Source organism: Triticum aestivum, chromosome 3A, assembly GCF_018294505.1.
Source record: "Triticum aestivum cultivar Chinese Spring chromosome 3A, IWGSC CS RefSeq v2.1, whole genome shotgun sequence".
NCBI classification, from domain to species: Eukaryota; Viridiplantae; Streptophyta; class Magnoliopsida; order Poales; family Poaceae; genus Triticum; species Triticum aestivum.
The window spans coordinates 74,350,058-74,373,263 of NC_057800.1; the positions used below are offsets into that span (position 1 = coordinate 74,350,058).

At 51.1% G+C, this 23,206-nt stretch overlaps 1 long non-coding RNA gene across 2 annotated transcripts; it reads right to left on the reverse strand.

Annotated features, from left to right (window-relative positions):
• Window positions 1–17,963: 17,963 nt before the first annotated feature.
• LOC123057972 (uncharacterized) lies at window positions 17,964–21,454 on the reverse strand. 2 transcript variants are annotated; one of them, XR_006427019.1, is made up of 4 exons: window positions 21,324–21,454; window positions 21,003–21,129; window positions 19,824–19,917; window positions 17,964–19,713 (listed from the first exon to the last, which is right to left on the reverse strand). It is a non-coding gene; the product is annotated as an uncharacterized lncRNA (long non-coding RNA). The 2 variants fall into 2 exon arrangements; XR_006427018.1 differs by having other exon boundaries at window positions 20,094–21,129.
• Window positions 21,455–23,206: the final 1,752 nt, after the last annotated feature.

A 23,206-nucleotide genomic window follows, 5' to 3' on the forward strand; every position in this document is an offset into this window, starting at 1 on the left:
AATGTTGAGGATGAAATTGGGGGCCGGATCAAGAAAATCCAGACCGTAGTAGAACATGAGCCCGCGGACAAACGGATGGAGGGGAAATCCCAGTCCACGGACGAAGTGGGTAAGAAAAACTACCATCTCATGGGGTACGGGTGTGGGGATGAGCTGCCCTGCATCTGGCAGCCGGTGCGCGATATCCGCGGCTAGATATCCGGCTTCCCGTAACTTTGTGATGTTCTCTTCCGTGATGGAGGAGACCAACCACTTGCCTCCCGCTCCGGACATGCTTGGGGTGGTTTGAGAAGAAAGACGCGAACTTGGGCGCTGGAGCTCGAGTGTGCGAGAATGGGTAACCAAGGAGGAAGAAGGCGTGGGTGAAAAAGGGTGAATCCTTGTCCCTTTATAGGGGCGGAAGAGGCGATGCGCCTGCCCACTTGCCTGGTAAAATTGCTTATTCCCCAAACACCGTAATTGATGGCACGGTTGGGTTACCCACGTCTGTATTGATGAGAATCCCATAATAAGGGGGACACGATCTCTGCTTTGACAAGACGTGTCAAGAAAACCGCCTCGCGATATGTGCAGTGCTGGTTGAGAAAAACGGTTCGAATAATGACCGGGCCATGACATGATGTCGTGCTATCAAAACGTGTCAGCAGATTAGATTTGTGGAAATATTATTCTCTCTACGGTGGTGTGTGGAATTTGTTTTGCAGAGCCGGACACTATCCTTGGGTTCAAAATCTTCTATGGAGTATTCGGAGGAGGAACCCTCCTTGCAATGCCGAAGACAAGTCTGCGCGCCGGACTCATCATCATTGAAGCCTGGTTCAGGGGCTACTGAGGGAGTCCTAGATTAGGGGGTCTCCGGACAGCCGGACTATATCCTTTGGCCGGACTGTTGGACTATGGAGATACAAGATTGAAGACTTCGTCCCGTGTCCGGATGGGACTCTCCTTGGCGTGGAAGGTAAGCTAGGCAATACGAATATGTAGATCTCCTGCCTTGTAACCGACTCTGTGTAAACCTAGCCCCCTCCGGTGTCTATACAAACCGGAGGGTTTAGTCGGTAGGACAACATACAATCATACCATAGGCTAGCCTCTAGGGTTTAGCCTCTACGATCTCGTGGTAGATCAACTCTTGTAATACTCATATCATCAAGAACAATCAAGCAGGACGTAGGGTATTACCTCCATCAAGAGGGCCCGAACCTGGGTAAACATCGTGTCCCCTGCCTCCTGTTACCATCCGCCTTAGACGCACAGTTCGGGACCCCCTACCCGAGATCCGCCGATTTTGACACCGACAACATTTCTTAATGCTCCTCTTAAGGAGTTGGTGTATGTCAAGCAACCTCCCGGTTTTGAAGACCCCGATCACCCCTCTCATGTTTATGAACTCCATAAGGCACTCTATGGACTCAAACAAGCACCTCGTGCTTAGTATGATCACCTTACGTCATTCCTAAGCGAGAAGGGGTTCCAGATTGGGGTAATAGATTCCACTCTCTTCACGAAGAGGGTAAAAGGAGAGTTGTTTGTCTGCCAAATATATGTTGATGATATTATCTTTGGGTCCACTAACCATGCTATTAACGTTGAGTTTGAGAATCTTATGACTAAGGAATTTGCTATGAGCATGATGGGAGAGTTGAAGTTCTTCCTTGGTTTTCAAGTGAATCAATTGAGAGGAGGAACGTCATCAATCAATCTCGTTATATTCAAGACATGCTCAAGAGGTTCAAAATGCAAGATGTCAAGCCAATGAAGACACCCATGCCCACAAATGGTCAACTTCATCTTGATCCCAATGGTAAAGAAGTGGATCAAAAGGTATATCGCTCTATGATCGGTTCCTTGCTTTACCTTTGTGCATCTAGGCCAGATATTATGTTGAGTGTGTGTATGTGTGCAAGATTTCAATCTGCTCCTAAGGAGAGCCACTATTCTGTAGTGAAAAGAATCCTTTGATATTTGGTTCATACCCCAAACTTGGGCCTTTGGTATCCCAAAGGATCATCATTTGAGTTAATGGGTTACTCGGATTCAGATTGGGCCGGAGACAAGGTTGACCGCAAGTCCACTTCCAGTTCATGTCAATTCTTAGGGAGATCGTTGGTAAGTTGGTCTTCAAAGAAGCAAAATTGTATATCTCTATCCACAGCCGAAGCCGGATACATTGCCGCCGGAAGTTGTTGTGCTCAATTATTATGGATGAGGCAAACTTTGATGGATTATGGTGTCAAACGTGACAAAGTGCCTCTTTGGTGTGACAATGAAAGTGCAATCAAGATCGCCGAGAATCCGGTTCAACATAGCAAGACCAAGCATATTGAGATTTGCCATCATTTCATTAGAGATCATGTGGCAAAGGGTAACATTGAGTTACTCCATGTCAACACCGAGAATCAACTAGCAGACATCTTCACCAAGCCCCTTGAAGAAGCAAGATTCCGCGAGTTAAGGGATGAGCTAAATATCGTGGATATAAGTAAGTTGGGATGAAATCCTTGCTCACACACACATACTCATGTATTATCTAGCTTAGATGTAGGCACATGTCTAGGGGGAGCTAGCTCAACTCACGAGCTATCTTATCCTAGAAGTGCATAAATCAAACACAATCTTTCACATTAGCCACTTTAGGTGGTACTTGTGCTTCAAAGATGAGTATTGGTCTTGGGCCCAAGGTTCATATCTTCGCGGTGCCATACCTCATGCACTTGTACTCATTTGTGTTTCATGCTTTGTGTTGTTGCATGTTCGCGTGTGTTTCAGATTCCACTGACAAGAGGGCCGAGATTCGTCGCAAGCGCCCAAAAGGAGGATCCAAGGAATTCACAATTGCTCATCGTCAGCCATCTGAAGGCATGGGTCAGGGGTATGGGTCTGGTCAGGGCCGTGTTTGCTGTGCAGCCTCAAAGCGGCCGGTTGTTGAGGCCTCTGATGAGTCTGAGGAAGAATATGACTCACAAGATGATGCTCACTATGTCAACCCCAATGATGATGAAGAGGTAGAAGAAGAATATGATCGTGTTGATGAGGATGAAGAGGAGGAAGAAGTGTCTAGTCCCGAGCAAGCCATTCCGGGCGGGCGTGACCTCCGGAATATGCCTCTTGCCAAGTGGACCAAGCCAGAGCTTTGGGCTGAGAGACAGAGCCATCCTTATGCGGCTGCCACAGGTATGGGAGTGGATCCCTGCTTCAAGAACGAGTTTCATCAAAGGGTCTATCATGAGCTTCTCATGACCAAGTCAAAGAAGTTTGCTCCTCACAAGCAAGTCAACACTGAGAGTTTGCATGACAAGGATCATCTGTATCCCGGTGTGTACTCCGCTCTTGGAAGATTGGGTCTCATTCCGTTTTTCACGTTCAACCATCCCTATAATGAAGATCTGGTGATGCAATTCTTTGCCACTCTATATTTCTCCAATGACTCTGCTCGCACCCTCACGTGGATGTCCGGAACACATCGGTGCTATGCTCCTATGGTGAAGTTTTCTGAGATCATTCCCTACCCATTCATGGATGAAGAGGCTGTATTTGATGAGTCTGGCAGAGTTCGGGAGAGTGGGCAGCACACTAATGATCAGATTTCTTTTGCATACAAGCAAGAGAAGTCGTTTCTCACTTGGTCTATGAAAGATCTCTTGCCCCTCTATGACACCATGTGCCATATCCTAAGGTATACCCTCACTCCAAAGGCCGATGATTCCCATACATTCAGAGTTCCATGCTAGATGTCTTTGTGTATCTCCATCAGAAGAAGAAAGTGGATGTTCTGGATTTCATGTACTATGAGCCCGTCAGTGTGAGCAAGAAAACAAGTTCTTGATCTATGCTCCATTCATACAGGCTTTGATTGAGACCGTCTGTCCTGCCAAGTACATTGCCTCATTCAAGACCTCTGTTCCCAAGCGCAACTCTAACTGGACCCAGCTGCTCCTGCTCATTATGTGCCTATCAAGAAGGGGCGGAACTCTAGGCCTGAGGATCGTGCTACTTTCACTCCATGCATGTCATGTACTACGCGGATCCCTCGTGGTAAGGCCAAGTATGTTGGTTCTGAGGCTGTCTTTGCCAGGGGAGAGAAGAAGTATCTGTTCAAGACCTTGAGAAACATGTTCAAGATGTGCTAGTCTATTCAGTGCCGTCAGATTAAGGAAATCAACAAGGAGAAGCTTATGCGACGTGAGCAAAAGGCAGCTAGGGCCGCAGCCGGTGAGGAGGTCGGTCCAGGGTCAGAGGACAACGATAGTGAGGCCACCGCTTGATCTTTCCCGATGGCTGGGTGGCGTTTTGATGATGGTGATGCCTCGAGTGCTCCTCCTCTTATCTAGTGGATCTGAGTGTCGCCATTTGTCTCCTTTTTGTTGTCTTGATGACAAAGGGGGAGAAGTGGTGTGTTCGTGGGTGTGTTTTGTGTGTGTTAAGATCTCAAGCCTCGTGTTTCTCGTTGTTGGTTGGTTTTAGCTGGCTTGAGATACTCTTATTTACTTTCCGGTTGTGTGGTTGTGTGAGCTACTCAGTTATGGTTGTGAGACTCTAGCCTTATTATTGAACTTATTGCGTTTACCATCTTGCTTATTATGTGTCTCACAATATTTGCTCACCACACTATGTCATGAGATCTAGGCACCATTATAGGTTTATTATGATTGATCTCATGTCTGGACAATAATGATCTTGGTGGAGCCTCCTATGTGTGTACTTGATGCATTCTCAAGCATACCTTTTATCCGGGCACACATATAGGGGGAGCTACAGTGATCATTATTTGTCCCATGGCTTTCTATCTTTTTTATCCTCTATGCCATGCTCTAACCACGTGTCATCAATGCACCAAAAAGGGGGAGATTGAAAGTGCAAGTGGCACTTATACTATATTTTGGTGTGATGACAATGTGGTTAGTTGAACTAATATCGGTTACTAAAGTTTATCTCAGGATATTGGTTCCAAGTGCTCCATGATTGTCGGGGGTTGGGTGCAACATATGCTAAAGGATGGCTTATCATGGTGGGGGCGAGTAGAACGTCGCCGGTGCCTGGAAACGGGATGAGGCGAAGGCATGCATGCCGGCGAATCTTACCCAGCTTCGGGGCTCTCCGGGGAGATAATACCCCTACTGCTGCTCTGCGGGGTCTCCGCATGATCACTATGGCAAAGTGTGTACACGGTTGCTCCTTGAGCTGTTTCCTGGAGGTAGGAGGAGGCTAGGCTAGCTCTCTCCTTCCTATATGATCTGGTCTAGTGCTAATGGATTCGAACCCTTTGCACGGGTGCCCTGGGGGGTTTATATAGGCCTACCCCCCAGGGGTACAATGGTAATCCGGCTGGGCGCGGGCCCAGCCGTCAGTGTCTTCGGCCTCCATCTTCTCCGCCGACTGGCGGGCCCCGCTGACTGGTCTGGTACGGCGCCGACAGGCCGTGTCCGCCGCTGGCGAGTCTTGCCGGCTGCTGATTACTGTAGCCGAGCTTCTAATGATGCGGGCTTGGTCATGGGGTCGTGGCAACAGCCCCGCCGCCTGGCGGGCGATCACTATTGCCACTCCCCGTCACATCTGGTTAATGGCACGTGGGCCTCGGGGGAGGGGCTGGCCGACTCCCGGGGGCCGACTCCCAACGGGTCTGACTGGTGAGGCTCTCGCCGTCTTCTAGACTCCTACTGATAGGTGGGGCCCGCCGCCCCTGGGTCGTACAGACAAGCCGTCATTGGTGCAGGATCCTGCCCACTGGTGCTGATGTCAGGGCCGGCATGGCAACAGTGCCGCGCCAACTCTTGAGAGGGTTGTCGCCGCCTCCGTCATGGGGTCAGCGGAGACGTCCGCCACCACTTGGCGGATTGACCCCGCCGCCGACCTCTGGGAGGCGACGGAGTAGAACACGCAGGATAAGCACAACGAGGAAGAGGCCGCCCGCCTGGAGAAGGTGGAGGCCGAGAAGGCGGAGGCCTCCGCCAAGAAGAAGCTGGCGGAGGCCGAAGCCGCCATCGCGGCGAAGTGGCAGGCTGAGGAGGCCGCGCACCGCCAATCAGCGGTGTTCGTCACCCCGCTAAACTCTGCGCCGCCGCCTTCGGAGTTCACGGGGCAGACTGGGGAAGCCGGCGGCGAGAACCCCATATTGGAGAGGGAAGGCGGCGACTCCTCCATGCCGGACGTGATCGTTCTGCCACCACCTCCGCCGCCGTCTGGGAGCGCGCAAGGCAAACAGCCGGCGGACCCGCCGGTGCCGCCGACTGAAGACGAGGCCGTGGCGAGGCTACTCCTTCAAGTCGGCTCACCAACGCGCCGCCGTCTTGAGAAGGGGACTTCAGCGCCACGCCCCCTGGAGACTGGCACCGCCAGCTCGGCGATCCCCGACGCCGAAGCGACGAGCGCTGCGCGCATTGGGTGGGTGCGAGGAGGCGGCACGGGGCCGCTGAACCAGGCGCTTCTAGACGTCCAGACGAAGCTGCGAGCTGAGGGCGACGCCATCCAGAACTACACCAAGGCGTACCTGGCGTCGCGGGCAGTCGTCCGAGTATGCTTTCTCTTTGGTCCTTGTTTTCTTGTTCCTCTCTGTGGGGGCGCGCCAGCGCACCCACTGCGTGTAGTCCCCGAGTTTCGGGCCGACTGCTGAGCAGGCGGCCCGGAACTCCAATTGGTGAGTTCCGGGTACTAACTTTTGTCTGAAATACTTGTTGCAGGACTAACACAACCTCCGTGTCACTGCCTATAGCCGCAACATTGAAGAGCTGGGCAAGCGGACCGCCGTCTTGTCGGAGAGCCGGAGTGAGTCCTTTTCTTCTTTGCGGGGGCACGCTGGCGCACCCGCGGGCTGTAGTCCCCGAGATTCGGGCCGACTGCTGAGCAGTCGGGCCGGATCTCCCGGCGACCTTCTTTATTGATGACTTAACGCCTTCTTTCTTCCTTCTCTTCAGAGGACAACGCTGCTCTTCAACAGTAGCTGAGCGAAGCCAACTCTGCGTTGCGCGCCAAGGAGGAGGAGTGCGGCAAGCTCGCCGTAGAGCGCGATCAGCTGGCCGCACAATTGGCAGAGCAGCAGGATTTTCTCAAGAAGACGCAGAAGGAGGCGGAAGAAATGGAGACCGCCCTCCTGGCTGAGTTCGCAAGTGAGCGCTCCTCCTGGTCTGACAAGGAGGCATTGCTGGCCTCCGGCTTCCACGAGATTGAAGACATCGTTGATGGTGAGTTTATTTACTTTCTTTCTTTGAGCTGCCGACTATAAGTCGAGCCGACTCCTGACTTTTGACTTGCTTCTTCATTCTTTCCGTCTTGCCAGACTTCTTCCCTGGGCACTCGCAGGCCGCCATCCAAGCCATCGAGGCTGACCGTGAAGGTCGGAGGGCGGAAGGCGCAGAGATCGCCACCGACGCCCCCTGAACCCTTGATGAGCATATCCTGAGCATCAAAGCTCGCCTTCGGCCGGCTCACCGGATGCTGCGCCGGCTTCAACGTGTCGGCGCCCAGGCGATTGCTGCCCTGTGGCCAGACATGCAGGCTCCGCGCACCCCCAGTCGGACTGCCGACTGGCTGGAGGTCGCGGTTGGTCGTCTTGAGGCCTGGAAAGGTTCCTCGGCCTGAGCTGGAGCGCACCGGGACTTGGAGTTTGTCAAGGCGTGGTATCCGGGGCTGGACCTAGACCGGCTGGCCACACTCCGGTCAGAGGCCCAGCCGGAGCTGGCAGCCGCGGAAGACACCCTCATCAAGCGTGCCGCGGCGATCGCCGAGTACACCGACACCAGCATCTTCGTCCCCGAGCGGGCTGAAGATGGCGAGGAGGTACCGTCGGAGTGGTTTGGGATGAACCCAGACTATGGTGAGGACTCGGCGGAGATGATCGGCTCCAGCGTCGAGGAGGAAGGCGAGGCAGAGGACGGAGGCGAGACGGAAGCACCAGAAGACGGAGCGGACGACCAGCCTCAGCTCGACCGCGCCTCCACCAACGAGCCGCGTGCGACCGAGCTGACTGCCGCCGGAGGCGATCAAGCCAAGACTGCCCAGCCGGCCGCCCCAACGCCTGACACTGCCATCTCCTCCGACCCTCCGAATCCGTCTACCGCATCTTAGGCTGCCACCTTATCTTTATTTTATCTGCTTTCGTAATATTTGAAGAGCTTGTTAATTCGCACAATTCCACCCGCGGGGTGTATTTTGAACTTCTGCTCGAAGATTCGGCCAAGGGCCTATGTTATGTAAATATTTATCTGAATTCTATCTTTTCTTGCTCATTGCTCTTTTGGCTTTTTTCCTTTGCCGCCTTCCCTTAGTTGTCGTCTTGCCAGTCGGACAACCGCTCTACGGACTGCCGTTGGATCAATTGCTTGGCTACTTTGGGAAGGCAAGTACTTAGCCGTTTTAGAGTTTTTTAGCAAGTTGAATAGAAGGCGGTGAGCCAACTGCTTAATAGTCGGTTTGTGAAAAGAAAAAAGAAAGGCTGGAAGCCGGCTTAAGCTATGTTTTATGCTTTGAGTCCTTAGCCATTTTTCATGCGAACGCCCATTCCACATTACTCCTGCCCACGGTACAATCGCTCCACGAGCTGCGGCTTCTGACAGGAGATGGCTTAGGCGCCACACACTACTTGTCCGGCTGCAGGAAGTATTTCATAGTGCAAGGCGGCAAGTCCCCGGGCCGACCAGTCGAGCCCGGTGCCAAGCGGTATATCAAAGAGTAACATACTTGTAGGCATAATTTTTATCATATAGACAAAAGAGGGCAGTCCCCGAGCTCGTCTCGGGGGGCCTGAAGTCTTGGTACTTTAATACAAAAAGGTAGCATGGTACATACTGCATCAACTGTAAAATCTTCGGAGGAGATTTGCATTCCATGGCCGCTCTGTCTATTTGCCGGAGTCGTCCCTCTTGCATGCTCGGGGCTTCTGAGCATCAATCAGGTAGTAGGAGTTGTTGCCCAGCACTTTGCTAATGATGAAAGGGCCTTCCCAGGGCGCCGACAGCTTGTGCTGGCCGGCTGTTTGCTGGACCAGTCAGAGCACAAGGTCGCCCTCTTGGAAAGATCTCGGCTTGACCTTCCTATTGTAGTATCGGCGTAGGCTCTGCTGGTAGATGCTGGACCGGCTGAGTGCCAACAGCCGGCCCTCTTCCAGCAGATCGACGCCGTCTTGACGTGCTTCTTCTGCTTCCTCCTTGGTGTACATGGTGACTCGCGGGGAGTCGAACTCTATGTCCGTTGGGATGACGGCTTCAGCACCATAGACGAGGAAGAAAGGCGTGAAGCCGGTTGACTTGTTTGGAGTCGTGCGCAGACTCCAGAGGACGGCTGGCAACTCATCAAGCCAGCAGCCAGCCGAGCGCTCCAGAGGCTCGACCAGTCGGGGCTTGATGCCGGATAGGATGAGGCCGTTTGCTCGCTCCACATGGCCGTTTGACTATGGATGGGCGACGGACGCTAGGTCCAGTCGGATGCCCTGTGTTGCGCAGAAACGGGCCAAGGCGCCTTTGGCAAAATTTGTGCCGTTGTCGGTGATGATGCTGTGTGGTACGCCGTATCGAATTGTGATGTCGGAGATGAAAGTCATGGCAGTCAGACCATTCAGTTTTTTGATTGGCTTCGCTTCTATCCACTTGGTGAACTTGTCCACCGCGACAAGTAAGTGAGTTAATCCACCTCGTGCCGTCTTGAATGGTCCCACCATGTCTAGGCCCCAAACGGCGAAGGGCCAGGCAATGGGGATGGTCTTGAGTGCAGAAGCCGGCTGATGTGGCTTGGAGCGGAACTTCTGGCACCCTTTGCATTTTTGGACCAATTTCTTGGCCTCTTCTAAGGCAGTCGGCCAGAAGAAACCGTGTCGAAAAGCTTTGGCGACGAGTGCTCTTGAAGCCGCATGGTGGCCGCACTCGCCTTGATGGATGTCCTTGAGAATTGCTTGGCCTTGCTCTAGCTCTACGCAGCGCTGGTAGACACCAGTGACGCTGTGCTTGACCAGCTCTCTGTTGACTATGGTGTAGGCTACCACTCGGCTTGTACTTGCCGAGCTGAGATCTCATCAGTCGGCAGCTCTTTGCTCACCAGGAATTTGAGGATGGGCTGGGCCCATGAGGGTGCTGCTATTTCTTCGACTACCAGAACTGCAACTTGGACGAGGACGGCTGGGCCGGGTGGCGGCGGGCTGGAGTCGGCGACCTCTTGTTGGATTAATGAAGTCCCCGGGCCGACTGGTGCAGCCCTCGGGTTGAGTTCTGGAGTCTTCGGGCTGGGCACCGCAGTCCTCGGGCCGGGTTCTACAGTCCCTGGGCCGGCTTCGACTATGGCGGCTTTGGAACTATCTGCCGAAATCTTCGTACCATCTGATGGGGCTCTGGAGTCAGATCCGACTTCTTCGGGGGGAGCTGGCACAAAGATGGAGTCTGACTCTGGTGAAGGCTTGCCAGACGTCTTAAGGAGGCGCTGAAGGGCGATGCCGGATGGTATTGCCTGGCGGGTAGAGCCGATTCGTGCCAAGGCGTCTGCTTGGTCGTTGTCGTTCCTTGGCACATGGAGGAACTCGCACCCCTCGAAATATCCACTGAGTTGCTGCACGAGGAAACAGTAAGTCGCCATGTTTGCATCTTTGGCGTCCCGGTCGCTGGACGACTGCTGGACCACCAAATCCGAGTCGCCATAACACAGGATCCGGCGAATGCCAAGTTCTTTGGCAAGCCGAAGCCCGTGAATGAGCTACTCGTATTTGGCGATGCTGTTGGAGGCGGCAAAGTGGATTTGCAGTGCGTATTTGAGCTTGTCGCCTTTAGGAGATGTGAGGACAACGCCGGCTCCCAAGCCGGTGCGCATCTTGGAGCCGTCGAAATGCATCTGCCAATGGGTGGAGTTGGGTGCCGATGGTAAATACTGGGTCTCGGCCCAGTCGACGAGGAAGTCGGCCAGTGCTTGTGACTTGATGGCAGTGCAGGGCTAGTAGTAGATGGTGTAGGGAGCCAGCTCTATGGCCCATTTGGCCACTCGACCAGAGGCATCTCGGCTTCCGATGATCTCGGCAAGTGGGGCCGTGCAGACCATAGTGATTGGATGCTCTTGAAAGTAAGGCTTCAGCTTCTTGGCGGCAAAGTGCATGCCATAGCACATCTTCTGGTAGTGGGGGTAGTTCTGCTTGGAGGTCGATAGCACTTCGCTCAGGTAGTATACCGGTCTCTGGACAGGTAGTGCCTTGCCTTCCTCCTTGCGTTCCACTACAATGACTGTGCTGACCACCCGGCTGGTGGCGGCGATGTATAGGAGCATGGGCTCCTTAGGAGTCGGAGTCGCCAGAACGGGTGGAGTAGTCAACAGCTTCTTCAACTGGATAAAGGCTTCGTCCGCCTTGTGGTTCCATTCGAAAAAAGTGGTCTTCTTCATGAGCTGGTATAAGGGGAGAGCTTTCTCGCCCAACCGACTGATGAATCGGCTGATGGACGCCAAGCAGCCAGTGAACTTTTGCACGTCCAGCAGTCGACTGGGTACCTCCATCCTCTCAATGGCCTTGATCTTTGTAGGGTTGCACTCTATGCCGCGTTCAGAGACCAGGAAACCAAGGAGTTGGCCGGCTGGTACTCCAAAGACACACTTCTCAGGGTTGAGCTTGATCTGGAATCGGCGCAGGTTCTCAAAGGTCTCCTTCAGGTCTTCCAGCAGTGTTCCATGCTTCTCCGTCTTCACCACCACATCATCCACGTAAACGTGGGCATTTCTGCCGAGTTGCTTGAGGAGGCACTTCTGCATGCAAAGCTGAAAGGTGGCGCCAGCATTCCTCAAGTCGAATGTCATGGTTAGATAGCAGAAGGCTCCAAACGGTGTGATGAAGGCGGTCTTCAGTCTATCTGCCGGGTTTAGCTTGATCTGGTGATATCCTGAATATGCATCCAAGAAGCTCAGCAGCTCGCATCTGGCTGTGGAGTCTATCACCTGATCAATTCTTGGCAAAGCAAACGGGTCCTTGGGGCATGCCTTATTGAGGCTTGTGTAGTCAATACACATTCGCCACTGCTTGTTCTTCTTTAGTACCAGGACCGGGTTGGCTAGCCACTCGGGAAAGAATACCTCCATAATGAAGCCAGCTGCCAGGAGTCGGGCTATCTCTTCTCCCACAACTCTTCTCTTTTCTTCTAATAAGCGGCGCAAGGGCTGCCTGACTGGCTTTGCATCAGATCGGACATGTAACTTGTGCTCGGTGAATTCCGTCGGTACACCTGACATGTCTTTGGGGGACCATGCGAAGATATCCCGATTCTCACGGAGGAAATCGACGAGCTCGCCTTCCTATTTGCTGTCGAGGTTTGCGCCTACGACAGTGTACCTCTCCGGGTGCTCCGGATCCAAGGGTATCTTCTTTATCTCTTTGGCCGGCTTGAATGAACCCTCAGCCTCCGACTCCTTGGGGTTGGGCGACACCTCTAGCTGCTTGCCGGCCATCGCCACAACCCGGTCAAGGAGCCGCTTCTCGGCTGCGATCACTAGGGACTCGGCCAACCAACTACTCTCAGCCGCACAGGCAGACGACTTCTGGTAGTCGCCGGCTACGGTCAGAATCCCCTTGGAGCTAGGCATCTTCATCTTGAGGTAGGCGTAGTGGGGGACCGCCATGAACTTGGCCAGGGCAGGGCGGCCAAGTAATGCATGATAAGGACTCTCGAGATCCACCACCTCAAACCAAACTGACTCTCGGCGGAAGTGATCTTTGTCTCCAAAGAGTACGTCCATCAAGATCTTGCTGATTGATGAGCAAGAAAGGCCAGGAATAATGCCGTGGAACACAGTCTGGCTGTTCTGAAGCTGTCTTTGCTTGATTCCTAACTTCTCCATGGTGTCCTTGTACAGGATGTTGATGCTGCTTCCTCCGTCTATCAGAACTCGCGAGAAGCGAGCAGCTCACCTATCCGTGGCAAAAGTGGCATCCAAGACCAAGGCATAAGAGCCCAGACTCGGCATCACCTTTGGGTGATCAACCCTGCTCCAACTGATAGGCCTCTCGGACCAGTGCATGAATTCTGGTGTCTCTGATGCTACCGCATTCACCTCTCGCTGTTGCAGCCGCCTGCTGCGTCGATCATCAGCCACGCTGGTAAATATCACGTAGGCTCCGTGCTCTTCGGGGTTCTCGTCTTGTACTGCGTCGACTGGCCTGACAGCCGGCTGCTGGGGCCGAGGCGAAGGCTGCTGCCCAGCAGGCGGGGGAGGCAGGAGGCCGTCTCCTTTGACGATCCTGGTGAGCCAGTGGCACTTCCGGGTGGTGTGATTCGACGGCTTCGTGCCGCTATGGAACTTGCAAGGGCCATCCAGAGTCTGCTCGTATGAGAAAGCTGGCAACCAGTTGGGCTTGCCGCCTTTTTGTCGCTTGGGTGGAGGCTGCCCATCTGGCTGCTGGTCTTCGACTGTCGCCACCTGCCGACTGCTGGAAGCCGGCTGCGGGGCGTTGCGCTTGTGGTCGCTCTGCTGTTGTCGCTGACTGCATCTCCAGCCGGAGTTCTAGGAGCCCGAGGGGCCACTTTGCCAGTTGCGCTAACTTGAATCTCCGCCTTCATGGAGGAGTCGGCCATGGCATACTTGTCTGCTATGATCATCAGCTCGTCGAGGGTTTCTGGCTCATCGCAGAGGAGCTTGTGCTTGAGGAGGGTGCCTTCTCTGCACCTGGCGGTGAAGTACTCGATAGCCTGCACCTCGTGCACGCCCTCACAAGAGTTTCGGAGCTCGGCCCAATGCGTGAGGTAGTCGCGAGTCGACTCGTTGGGGCCTTGCACGCACAAGGAAAGCTGACGAGGCTTGGGAGGACGCTTGTACGTGCTTGTGAAGTTGCGGACGAATGCATCGGTGAAGTTGACCCAGCTGTTGATCTGCGGGGCTTCAGGCTGTTCAGCCATGTCCGGGCCGTGCCCTGGAGCATGAGCGGAACATATTTCACGGCAACACGCTTGTTGTCGTTCGCTATGCTGACTGCCGTGGAGTAGTCAACCAACCAGTCCTCCGGCTTCACGGAGCCGGTGTACTTGGGCGTGTCTCTTGGGAGCGTGAACCTTTTGGGAAAGGGCTCGTCTCGAATATGGGGCCCGAAACAAGGCGGACCCAACTGATCTTCTTCTTCCAGCGCCAGGGATCGGTGAAGTCGATCGATCCGGTGGCGGGCGTCGTTTTCTCCGACTCCCTCTCGGCGGCCAAGGCGGTCGCAGAGAGTCGGATGGTCAACAGGCGGTGGGGACACTCGCCTTTCCTTGCGAGGAGGAGGAGGCGGGTAGTCGCCCCATCGTTCCACTGCTCTCGGGCGGCCATCTTGGTCGCGCTCTATGGTAATGCGAGTCCGACTGTGGCTGGTAGCCGGCTCCTTGTCCTTCCTGCCTCGGGCGCCGCCAGTCGGCGTCCGAGACGTCGCGCCTTGATCTTGACGTGGAGGCGGGTCATCGTTTTGTCGCTGTGGCGCCTCTGTGCGGCAGCCGGCCTCGTTCTACGCGACAGCCGCGTCGAGGAGCCGTTGGACTCGCTCCGTCATCAGGCGACGCTCTTCACCCTCAAAGTTGTCTAGCTCGTCCGCCGCCGCCTGGGCGGCTTGAATGTTCTCCGCAGGCGTGGTGTACACAGGACGATTTGCCCCGAACAGGTTGGCGATGGCTACGCCGCGCTGCTGGACCGCACCTAGGCGGCTGGGCCCAACTAAGGCTGGCGAGCCACCCACAGCGCGATCCATTTCACGCTGGTAGGCTTCTAACAAGCGTCTCATGCTAGCCAGCTTCTTCGCACCTTCGACGAGCTGAAGGCGGCACGCCTCCAATGTGTCCGCGTCAGCGTCTTCCGAAAAGGGCGCAGTTAGGTCTTGCAATGCCGCGCCAAGTGGGTCATGCGCTCCTCCGCTGGGATGCTCGTCATGACTGATGACGAGCACCGATGTGACAGTGCTTCCGTCGCTCTCTGCATGAGGGAGCGGTTCATCGTAGACTACCACGTTGGTGGGGAACGCATCGAACGACACGGTGTCGGAGTCGACCAGCATCGGGTCGGTGGAGCCTATAGACTCCAAGTCCACGGCAGGCTCGCCGGTGACGTGGAGTTGGTCAAGGAGGCCCTCGAGGAGGCTCTCGGGGCCGCCCGTGCCTCCGTCGGATTCATGCTCGTCGGAGAGGCGAACCTCGCCGACAAGATCGGCGAGGCAGCTGGCTGCGCAGGCGATCTCAGCGCCGTGCAGCGCGTCGGTGCAAACTTTGTCTGGCGTGCCGGGCTGGCTGCGCTCGCCAGGGAGGAAAAGGGTTCCCGTCCAGAACATATCTCCGGATGATGGCGCACCTGGCCCCACGATGGGCGCCAAATGTCGGGGGTTGGGTGCCACATATGCCAAAGGATGGCTTATCATGGTGGGGGCGAGTAGAACGTCGCCGGTGTCTGGAAACAGGATGAGGCGAAGGCATGCACGCTGGCGAATCTTACCCAGCTTCGGGGCTCTCCGGGGAGATAATACCCCTACTGCTGCTCTGCGGGGTCAACGCATGATCACTATGGCAAAGTGTGTACACGGTTGCTCCTTGAGCTGTTTCCTGCAGGTAGGAGGAGGCTAGGCTAGCTCTCTCCTTCCTATATGATCTGGTCTAGTGCTAATGGATTCGAACCCTTTGCATGGGTGCCCTGGGGGGTTTATATAGGCCTACCCCCAGGGGTACAATGGTAATCCGGCTGGGCGTGGGCCCAGCCGTCAGTGTCTCCGGCCATCGTCTTCTGCGCCGACAGGCGGGCCCCGCCGACTGGTCCGGTACGGCGGCCGTGTCCGCCGGTGGCGAGTCTTGCCGGCTGCTGATTACTGTAGCCGTGCTTCCAATGACACGGGCTTGGTCATGGGGTCGTGGCAACAGCCCCGCCGCCTGGCGGGCGATCACTATTGCCACTCCCCGTCACATCTGGTTAATGGCGCGTGGGCCTCGGGGAGGGGCTGGCCAACTCCCGGGGGCCGACTCCCAACGGGTCTGACGGGTGAGGCTCTCGCCGTCTTCTGGACTCGTACTGACTGGTGGGGCCCACCGCCCCTGGGTCGTACAGACAAGCCGTCGTGGGTGCAGGATCCTGCCCACTGGTGCTGATGTCAGGGCCGGCATGGCAACAGTGCCGCGCCAGACGGAGATCTCCGCGGGTACGACACACTGTAGCCAGGCCTGCCTCTGGAAAGGGGGTGGGAGCGGGCTCTACTGTAGCCACTCCCCTGTCCCATCCCTCTTGATGAGGGCATGGGGTTTGTTGGAGTCGCGGGCCGACTCCCCAAGGCCGATTTCTCGGGAAATCGCCAGTCAGGAGTCGGCTTATCCTGAAGTCGTTTCTGGGACTCGGCCGCGAGTAGCCAGTCGGTTGCCTTGCCACCGACTTCTCAGAAGACGGCTCTTTGTCCTGGTGTCTTGAGGGGCGCCGCTTGCCCCGATGTCTTGAAAGGTTTAGGGCCACGGGTTAGCCTACCCGTGGCCCATTACTCCGACAATGATGGAGATGTGCGATCCCCCATTTCAAAAAGTTCAAAGGCGTGGTCTTTTGGTGCTTCCAAGGTTTTAGTTTTTGGTTTGCTTCGAGTCGTAGGAAAGATCGCACTATTAAGAGGGGTTTGTGTGGATGAAAGTTGTGTGGGAATGCCTTTGCCTAACCTTATACACTTAGCCTACCCACACCTACCACCTAAAATCCTAGTGTGTGTGTGTGTGCTTATGGTACTGAGAAAGTTTGTGACAGAAAGTTACTGGGTACCCCGTGCGCACGGGGTCTTTGGATCCCCGTGCGCACGGGGTACTGCCTAACTCTCTGGGTACCACGTGCGCATGGGGTACTGCGTAAACTCTCTGAGTACCCCGTGTGTCATGGGGTTGTCACGGCAGATGTCCTAGTGTGAGGACTTAGTCGTGAGGCCAACGCATCTATGTGGTAGCTTGAGAGGGGTTGAGCGGAATCGAGACACGCAACGCAAGACAAGGGTTTAGACAGCTTCGGTCCCCGGGAAACATCATCCGGTAACAACCCTACGTGCTGTGTGAGGCTATGTCTCATTATGATCACTAGACGTCAGCCCGTGCAGTTGCACGGGCTAGTGTAATAAATGCCTATTTGGTTTAAATATCAAGAAAATATATTTATAGTTATTACCATCAAAGTAGTTCCGAGTTAGGTTGTCTATGTATGTGTTATGTTCTATACATGTCAAGAAAACAACCGTAGATTTCTTGATCATATTTCGGTTGTGTACCAAACTTAGTGTGTCAGTTTATGCACATGTGTTCTTTAACTTTTTACCTACCATTTAAATTTTCACGAAAATAGTTTTAACTAATAATTGTATGCACCAAATAATGGTCAAATACACATGTTTAGGACTATGCTTGTTTCTAAAATGCCCTATTTTTCAGGACAAATAATGAAGCGCTAATCAACCATATTGTGTGATTGAGTTATTGCTTATGTATTTATGAACTACATCAAAATTTTATCTAATGTTTTGCATCAAATGTGCTACACACTATTTTCCTCTCAAATATAGCATGCCAAATGAAAGCAACAATCAAAGCATATTACATGTTGTTGGTTCACATAAAATTTCCACACAGAAATAAAATTATAGAAGTTTTAAAATAGGGCAAAGGAACAAAACAAATCAAGGTGAACACTTGTAATATAACCTATGCGGCAACAACAATAAGGGCTCATAATGTCAAATCTCACATATTTACCTTCCAAACTTATAAATTGGTAACCTGCAAGTAACTTTGTTGCCAACATCAAGAGACATCTACCTTTTGTTTGTCTACACCACAGCGGCATTGCTTTATAAGAACACCTGATGGGCACGGCGATGTCTAAATTAAATCTCGTTCAAAGTGATCAATTATAATACAAAAGTATGACATGCGAATCCTTTGCATTTGATTAAATATTCAGTGAAAAAAATATCTGAGAATTGAAAGCAGCAAATCAGAAATTCGTTGGTTAGTTAAGCTCCAATGAAAAGGAATAATGAGATTGTGGTTTTAAGAAGACCACCATATGACAAAATATTCGGAAGCAAGCATGAACTTTTCCAAGTCACAACAATGTATTCACATGTATACATCAAGGTTGAAGGCCTTGTGCATACTGGTTTCGGCATGTACTTCCTTATTACACATGCGTTCTCTGTGTCAACTAAGAGGCCAAGAGCAGAGTCCCTACGCCATCTGTCATGGATCACTTTTCAAGTTCAATATACCATGCCTAGCTTGTGTCTCGGAGCTGTTTTCAATGATGCTACTATATTAGTCGATGCCTTGCACACACATCGCACATACCGAACGATATAAACATTTAGCAAAGCCACATTACATGTTCAGTAATAGAAGTAAGAAATCATCACCCTCTCACTCCTGTGCTGGAATAGCACTGCAGTAGAATCATTGACAGTGCCATAAAACTATTTACTCGAACAACTCTGTAGTAGACTCATTGATACTGGTTTGTTCAAGTCTTTCATAATGAATTTAAAATGTAATCTCACATTTAAACAATTTATTTTAAGCTGGATGCCCTCTATAATGGCAGATAAGCCTGCTCTTATCTTTCAGAATGAATTACCGCACATAACTATTTCAAAACAAAAGGAAAAGATCACACATGCCACATTAGAAATAAAGTTTTGTGTACTAATAGTCTAACTTTCTTAAGCATCAGAATAATGAAACAATAATTAAATCTGTACTATTTTTAAATTTAAACAACTTACACTAAATTTGCATGGTTATGCTTACGTAAGAAATCAGTTGAGCAACCTCACTTCTTGATCGAGAATCCTCCAAAGATATGTATTCACCTGAAAAAAAACACTTAGTTAAATATGATTTTGAGAAACTAAATTAGGGAATCTTCTGTGTAATACCCTTTAGAAATATAAGCCATAAAATGGTAGGTAAAAAGGCATATAATAACAATTATTTTAGAATGCACACACAAATAATTCAATGTACACCTAAAGGCTGAATAATAAATCTTTACATGGGCGTGCATGTAAGAATTATGAATATTTATTCCACTATTGCAAGAATCATAAGAACACATTCAACAACTCATTCCTGCGTAATGCAAAAGTTACTAAATTAAAGAGAAAAATGTGTACAATATGTACACTTGCACATTGTATGACACCAATCAGATCGTTCCTGCCAGAACCAAGCAAGAGCCCTCTACTGAAAGATAGCTAGAATTTCTTTTTAAAATATTTGCTTAGAATGCATCCCTAAAAAGTTTCATGACGTGGTGCCACATGGGAGCATACCCGATTACTTTCTCATTATTTTCAACACCGCAGCCGCCGCATTTGAAACGTCCTTTGGCATTGATTTTCTCATTATTTTCTGTGAAAGTAGAATACAAATATTTGAACTATTACCTAACACTTACTCAGTATAATATCTAAGGAACCGATTTGCAGGCTCCTTTTTGTAGGATAAAAAAGAAATACAAAAGAAATCGTATCAACATATATGTATCTTAAAGAGGAGAAATTAGTGGAAAACCACATGCAAGGCAATGCATCAATCTCGCTGAAGCTCTTGGCAGCACTCATTCTTCCTTGATTACTTTGAACCTAACCTTGAAGCCCTCCACAACAGCATGACGGCCTCCCACACCGGCGATTGCATCTAGTACAACAAATGAATCTTTCCTCTTTCAATCTGAGCCATGGCTGGGCATTAACATGGAGATCAGGGGCATGGCTTTCCATGTGCTTGTGTTCTCGCTTGTGTGTGCCTGCAACCGAGGAGGACTTCATATTGGACTTCATATCATAAGCTTTATTATATTCATGTGTTGAAAAGCATAAGAAGTTACAAAAGTCTATTTTCAGGACATAATAGTACCGGTTCTCACTATAAGTATGGTCGATTGAGATTTTTGCTGGTCCGTTCTTGCGGATGGGAGAATCCTCCTCGGAACGACATGGCGAATTTATACCTGCTGGGTGGACACAGTACACACATGAATATAGGCTTAGCACTAAGAGTAATGGTTATGTGTCAACAACACATGAATACAGGCTTAATACTAAGAGCAATGGTTATTTATCAATCTACGCATACATTATAGATACAGTTACGTAATATCAATATGGACACGAATCAATCAGATACCTCAGCGTGCATGCACCACTGTTTCTTTTGAAGGAAAACAGCCAGCATTGATTTCATTTCATTAAGAGAAAGGCATCTACCACTGTATATACCAATTGATTAGAGACGGCCGGTTACAGTGTCAGTATGATTAGTAGCTAAATATGAACAGCTAGCTAAGCATGTACCACTGTGTATACCAATTGATTAGATACCTCTCAGCTGTTCTCATGTGCGTGTGTGCCTGCAGCCGTGGAAAATAGATCAAGCCATCTTTGTGCACTTGCACATCTTGCCGAGATCAATTGATTTTTTAGCTCACATACCTGCATCTCAACAGGACGTAATCCACAAAGGGCAGTACACCGTATGTCCGTACTGCGTGCGAGACTGGCATCTGACGTGTAGTCTGCTTGCACCAACAGATGTTCCATCGCTTTGAGAGGATCCATCAAGTAAACTTTTGTCACTTGCATATCTGTCTAGAACATCAATCAAGTGCTAAGTTGGAAAGCAACCAATCGGCAATAAGAGCGCCAGGACGGCCAATGCCATAGGATTGATTGCTGGGTGCGGTGTGAGTATCACGTGGACGCGAGTTGTGTCTGGATCGAGCGGCGGATATCATGGTGGAAAAGGATTTGGCAAAGATGGCGATACAGGGAGGATCGATCTGAACTCGTTCGCCTGGCAATGCGCGCAGGCGACAAAATATGGCCGTCCCTTCATCCAGCATGTAGAGCTGCGCACCGCCCTGTCCGACGGCTCAGTCAATGGTCCAGTCAGCATATTGCAGGGAGGTCATTGTGGACATACCCATGATATGCTTTTCGTAAATACTAAATTCATCACCACGCAGCAGCCATATGTGTGCTTAAGGAAGCGATTAATTGAAGTAAATAGTAGAACAAATGCATCTAATTCAATTACCTTTAGTTTCCTGCACATGGAGGCAAGTACGGCTGTACGGGATTCACCAGGGAGGGTAGTCGTATAAATACTGCGGCAGTACGCTTGGAGCCCTCCACAACAGCATGACGGCCTCCCACACCGACGACTGCATGAAGTACAACAAATGAATCTTTTTTCTTTCAATTTGAGTCATGGCTGGGCATAACATGGAGATCAAGGGTTAACATGGAGATCAAGGGTTAACATGGAGGTCAGGCGCATGGCTTTCCATGTGCATGTGTTCTCGCCTGTGTGATACTGCAGCCGAGGAGTATTTCATATTGGACTTGTGCCACTCACCTGAAACTCGTTAGCAAGAGCAGCGAGAGGACGGCCGGTGGTGCCGGTGCTAATATCGTGTCAGCGGGGGAGGATCGTGCGGCGGCGTAGGTGACATTAGGAGATTTTTTTTTCTTTTCGTAGGATTAGGGATATGGTAGTTTTTTTTACCCTTTTGTAGGGCTGATTTGAGGGTTTGTTAGAGATATATGTGAGAGATTCGGTGATAGATTTAGGTAGTTGTGCCACGGGAAATAGAGTTTGTTACACATACGCGAGAGATTGAGGGACTTGGGACACGGGAGAGACCTACGTGATTTTTTTATCATTAGAGAGACACGTGAGAGATAGAGAGAGTTGGGTCAAGGGAGAAACATATGTCCATGAGTTTTTTTTTCTCTGAGTTCATTGGGTCATTGGAGATATACGTGAGTTTTTTTCCCTGAGTCAATCTACACCGTTATAATTCGGTCCCACCGGATTAACGGTCCATAAAATATAATTAAGGTGGTAATTTCTTGGAAGTGACTAATTAGTATAGGTAGGTATAGATTTCTTGTGACTAATTAGTATAGGTATAGAGGTATAGATAGATAGATAGATAGATAGATATAGATGAGGAAGTCGCAAACCGGCTCTCCCAGTTAACCCTAACCCTTAAGACTGTTTCTTCTTACTTGTCCCTCTTTGGGGAGCCCTGCCCCTCCTTATATAAGTTGAAGGGGCGGGTTACATGTAGAGTCCAACTCGGACTTAAGACTTAACTATTATGACTTCTCTTCATGGGCTTCTTAACATCTTGGGCTTCATAACGTCCCGGGCTTCATAACTCTTGGCAACCCAGTTATCACTATCTGCTGGGTTATAACTGGTGCTGGTTTAAGATGGTCTGCTAGTTTATGATTGCCTGCTGAGTTATTGTAACGCCCTCGAAGCGGCTATATCTCCCACGTGTCGAAGCACGACTTAGAGGCATAACCGCATTGAAAGCAATGTCACAAGTGAGGTAATCTTCGCAAACAACCCATGTAATACATAAGGGAAAAGATACATAGTTGGCTTACAATCGCCACTTCACACAATTACATGAATAAAACATTACATCATCCAAATACAATCAAGGTCCGACTACGGAACCAAAATAAAAGAAGAACCCCAAATGCGACAAGGTCCCCGATCGACCCCAACTGGGCTCCACTACTGATCAACTGGAAACGGGACAACACAAAGGACAAGATCTTCATCGAGCTCCTCCTTGAGCTTGGTTGCGTCACCTGCTCTGTAACATCGGCACCTGCAAACTGGTTTTGGAAGTATCTGTGAGCCACAGGGACTCAACAATCTCACACCCTCGCGATCAAGACTATTTAAGCTTATGGGTAAGGTAAAAGGTATGATGTGGAGTTGCAGCAAGCGACTAGCATATATGGTGGCTAACATATTCGCAAAAGAGAGCGAGAAGAGAAGGCAAAGCACGAACGAAGAACTATGATCAAGAAGTGATCCTAGAACAACCTACGTCAACCATAACTCCAACACCATGTTCACTTCCAGGACTCCGTCGGAAAGAGACCATCACGGTTACGCACGCGGTTGATGTATTTTAATTAGGGTCAACTTCAGGTTTTCTACAACCGGACGTTAACAAATTCCCATCTGCCCATAACCGCGGGCACGGCTTTCGAAAGTTCAAATCCCTGCAGGGGTGTCCCAACTTAGCCCATCACAAGCTCTCACGGTCAACGAAGGATATTCCTTCTAGCGGGAAGACCCGATCAGACTCGGAATCCCGGTTACAAGACATTTCGACAAGGTAAAACTAAACCAGCAACACCGCCCGAATGTGCCGACAAATCCCGATAGGAGCTGCACATATCTCTTTCTCAGGGCACACTCAGATTGTC